This window comes from Charadrius vociferus, unplaced genomic scaffold (assembly GCF_000708025.1).
Source record: "Charadrius vociferus isolate BGI_N301 unplaced genomic scaffold, ASM70802v2 scaffold90, whole genome shotgun sequence".
Classification (NCBI taxonomy): domain Eukaryota; kingdom Metazoa; phylum Chordata; class Aves; order Charadriiformes; family Charadriidae; genus Charadrius; species Charadrius vociferus.
The window spans coordinates 10,162,227-10,167,056 of NW_009647222.1; positions in this window are offsets into that span (position 1 = coordinate 10,162,227).

Consider the following 4,830-nt stretch of genomic DNA (forward strand, 5'->3'; position numbering starts at 1 on the left):
AAAAAAAAAAGATACAGCAAGGCAGAGAGAACACTGATAAAGAAACTAAATACATACAGAAATTAGTGTCACCATAGATGAGAACTGACTTCAGTAAGATGATGCATATAAACATGGCATAAATTAGAGCATCTTGGTATTTAATAATTTGTTGGCTTTGATATGCTAAAAAAAATTGAAACTGCTCATCTAACAAGATTTATAAATCTTTATTATTGCAAAATTCTATCATCAGCAGGATGGTGTTGGATCCTTAGGATATAGCATCTGGCAAATTAAGATGCCAGATGTTTTTTGTTTTTCATTTTGGTAATAGCAGTGAAGCTACTTTCTGAACAAAAATTCAGTGCAGAAATGTGCCATATTAGCACAGAAGCTTGTAGATAACAAAGCTGAGAGAACTGACAGATCTGGAGGTGCTTTGTAGTCTTTATCAATACCGTTACAAGGGTTTTTGCAGTACAGTGTATTGCGTTCAACATAATTGGGGATCCATTGGAAAAGAAGCAGTAAGGATGGTTCACAATGACCATTTTACCACCCTGCTTTACTCAGAATGATATGAAGGACTCTAGGACAGGAAAAGGTTAAAGAGGACAAGAAAATGAAAGGAGTCCTATTTGCTTAAAAAGTCACCCTCTCTCAGAAGAGGGAAGGCAGTTGTTTAGGTTAACTGCACTGAAACTATGGTATGTACATACAGAGATTTGTCTGAAGAAAACATTTCCCATGAACCTCTGGAGTGATAATTCATCAGAGAAGACAAAAAATTCACTTAGGACTTGATATCTGGAAATACGCCTAACACAGTTGTTTCTACCTCTCAATAAGCAGTGCTTTGGTTTAAGGAGAATCTTTAGCCATGAAACATCTCACTGGTTACACATTCCCAAACAAAAAATTACCAGGACCAGAATACAGTTGCTGACCAGCGTAAGCTTGGTAGAGGCAAAAATCATTGCAGGTCTGGGGCTTTGTCCCAGCCCGAAGCTTGAGGACTGTTTAATAGCATATAGAAAGAAGGCCTCACATTAAAAAAAGAAACTCAGGGAGCTCAGAGGAAGAGGTATGGCCAGATCTTCACTCATGAGGTGCAGATACTGAAATGTAACATACTAAGCTTATGTTTTTGTTGATGGCCCAGGTTAAGCTTTTCTGTGATGGCTAATGATTTGAGGTGTTACTAGATGCCCAAGTGCATTTCAGTGAAGGGATATGATTTTTAGAAAGTGTTCATAACCTATGCACTGAAGAGAAAGCCTTATGCACTGTCTTGGCACTGGACACCCCGAAATTTGAATATATTGGCCATATCTAAAAAGCTTTGCTAGTGTGGCTGGGTGATAACGTTAGAATAATGTTGTACTAGGTATTGCCATGAGTCTTCCCTGGGAACCCCCCAGGGAAAGGCTTTCCAAGTCAGATGGGTCACTCTTCTCTACCAAGTCCTGATCAAGCTTAAAAATAAAAACCTTGGCTGATTTATACAAAAGTTATTTTCACTTAATTTCAAGATTTTTTGAGCTAGTATAAATGCATGTCCCTTGCCATCTGTATAAGACAGCAAGTATCAGACTTGCACCCTTTCTGTACCTTATCTGTAAGGAACTCTCTCTTGATTCCTCCCTTTAAATCCACTTTTGTTGGCTTGACAGCTCTCCTCAGCAGTATCTGTGCTGTCCTCTGCTATTCACTTCAGACTAACATTTTGTCTAAATTTTGTTGCGTTTTCATGTTTCTTTATTCTCTACCTTCTGAAAAAATATATTTCTGACTCTATTGAGTCCTGTTTTCACTAAATCCTTATTGAAGCAAAGAGTCAAAGTAAAATAATAACAGAAATATATATGAAAGATACTACTGAAAATAAGGTGAAATGGTTTCCCTTTTCAGTACTCCATTCAACACTTTTACAGTGACTAAGAACAAGTATCTGACTGAAATTTGTCTTTGATGTTAGTTCAGTGTGGAAAGTCCTATTATTTAATCAGGCACAAATGCAGTTCTGTTCTGACAGTGGACTTGATAAAAATGGCATCCCAGGTTTCCATTTTTGTTGTGGCTTCAGTTCATGTGTGCTGTTTAGAAGAGAAATATCCTTTTACTGACTACCACCTGCCTTACAAAATCCAGCTTGAGTCTGCAAGTCAAGCTGTCCTCTTTCCTCATTTATCTTAATCAGTTAGAAGTTTGAAGTTGTGCAAACCACCTTTGCAATCTCTTTATTGTCTTCTCCTGGGTGATATCTCTGTTACTATCAAATGCATAGTCAGCCCCAATGTGTTCATCAGATTCGGCTTCCACTTGTATCTGTGACTGACTGACTTCGCCAATTTACCCACCAACAGCAATCTGGCGTTACACTTCACAGCCTCGTATTGCGCTACAGAGACAGACTCATAGCTGTATTTTTTTGCGCTGGTGATTCGTAAGAGAGAGGAGAAGCCAGCTCCATCTCCCAGTGCTTGCTGACCCTTCTGCTCCAGCACGGGTAAAATGCTGGCTAGGTGAGCTTGCAGACATGGTTCTGAACTAGTATGGGGAACAACTGCTGGCTAGTCAGCAAGCCTGGTATAATGACTTAGCAAAGTACAACCCTACTTGGTTCAAAAAGGAATGAATTTGCACATAAACATGCTAGTCAAATGTGCCAGCAAGATATCAGAAGAGAGCTCTTCTGGAGGTGGAAATATTACAAATCTGAAAAACAGTCAAAAAAACTTTAGAGCAGGTTCCTCTCTGCAGACACCTAGATCCAAATAACAAATTGAGAGTGTCTGTTTGTTATTCGAGTGACAGGTTAAATATTTATGATGTAACAGTGATATTTCCACTCATGTCAATTGGACAGTTTCATTCCAGTTTTTGCATATATTAGATTAATACACATCGCAGTCATTCTGGGTTTTTTCTCCTCTGTCGTAAGTCTAATGCGTTTTGATGTCTCTAAAAATTATATTCCAGTTAGCAGAAGACTTCTTCCTGAATTGCTCATCACTTCCTGACATAGCTTCAACAAAAATGCCATAAGATTTTTGAGGACCTGTGGTCTAACTTTGCTTAACTGCAAAACAAGTGTAGAAAACATTGCTGCTCAAGAAACAATTCTAAGATGTTTGAAAAACTGTGAAAATCACCTCTTTCTGCAAGCTAGGACATTAATAAAACCAAAACTTGGGCTGCTTCAAAGTTCAGCATTGTTAACTTGATGACTGAGTAGATTTTGAAATATTCCCATTTATCTTGTAGTAGTTGCTCTGGGGACACATAGATAACAGTAGAGGGAATTCACTACCCACTACGTTCCATTGAAAATACACTCAAGCAAAAATAATGGGCTACATCACACAGTCCCCTGCTTACAAGAAGTCTCCTCCTAAATGTAGCGAAGATTCTTTACTTTCTGTGACTACAATGAAAATTGAGAATGTGCTGTCTCCCCCACTGGCTAGCTGGTGCTCTTTATTTGAGTTAAAAGAAACATACACTCTGAAATACTCTCCCACTCTGGAGACATTCAAAACCCACCTGGACGCTGTCCTGTGTAACGTGCTGTAGGTGACCCTGCTCTGGCAGGAGGGTTGGACTAGACCCCCCACTGGCTAGCTGGTGCTCTTTCTTTGAGTTAAAGGAAACATACACTCTGAAATGTACATTAATTTACATAAAATGTCAAATCAGATACTGTCCTAGGCAGCCTGCTCTAGCTGACCTTTCTTGAACAGGGTGGATGGACTAGACGGTCTCAGAGGTCCCTTCCAATCCCAGCAACTCTATGAGTCTGTGAAACAAATTACTGGTTATTACCTGGGAAATGATCACGCAGCGTTTGGTGTTCCCTTAATGAAGACTCTAGTCCTGGTGTTTCAGATTGCCAGGTGTAAAGCACGAGGGAGTGCGTCTCCTTGATGAGCTCGCTCTTGAATCAATTTGTTACTTTCTTTCCTGAGGCAGCTTTAAAGCCCAACCTGCTGTTTACTTTATGGCTGCCCTGTAGTATGTGCATGTGCAATGGTCTGTGCATTGTTGACTGATTGTAGTCTCAGGGCTCTACTTCCCTCAGGCTGACGCAGGCTGCAGTAAGTGCCATTGGGGAAGCTAATGTCAGTTCAGACTCTGGGTAAGAAAATCCCATTTCTTTTTATTATATACCCTCGCTGGCTAAATAAGGTGTTATACTTTGAAAATATTTACTGACATTGAAGAAAAAGAAAAGGACATCAAGGAGAAGTGGCTAGCTGTCCTGAGTATTCAGGTATTACACCCATTCAGAAGTGGAGAACAGCCTTTTTGCAGTACCAGTATGCTCTAATATCAAGTCCACATCGCCTGTTTTGCAATTGATGCCAACTATTTCCTGCCTATTCTACTGCAAACACCAAAAACTATTATTCTTTTTCCTTTACAACAGCCTCTCATATATCTTAAGACTCTGTCATACCCTTCTTCAGTCCTTCGTTCTTCAGGCAACCTGGTCTCCGTCACACTCTCTCTGTAATTCATCCTTTCCAACCTCTGATTGATCACATAGCTCTATACTAGACTGTCCTCAGTCAAACTACATCTTTCTTGAAATGTCATGTCCGAAACTGGGCACTTCTCCATATGAAACTTGCTTAGTACTGAATGCAAGCTCAATATGCAAGGACTGAACCTATTTTGCGGGCCACACTTTTTCTGCAACGCCAGGTCATCTTTGTCCTCTTCTCAATAACTTTATCTCATGGATGTAGCTCCTGTTTGTGATCTACTGTAATCCACAGATTCTCTTTTACACAACTGTTACTGCACCAGAATTTTCCCAGACTAAATTTCTGCGGTTCATTATTT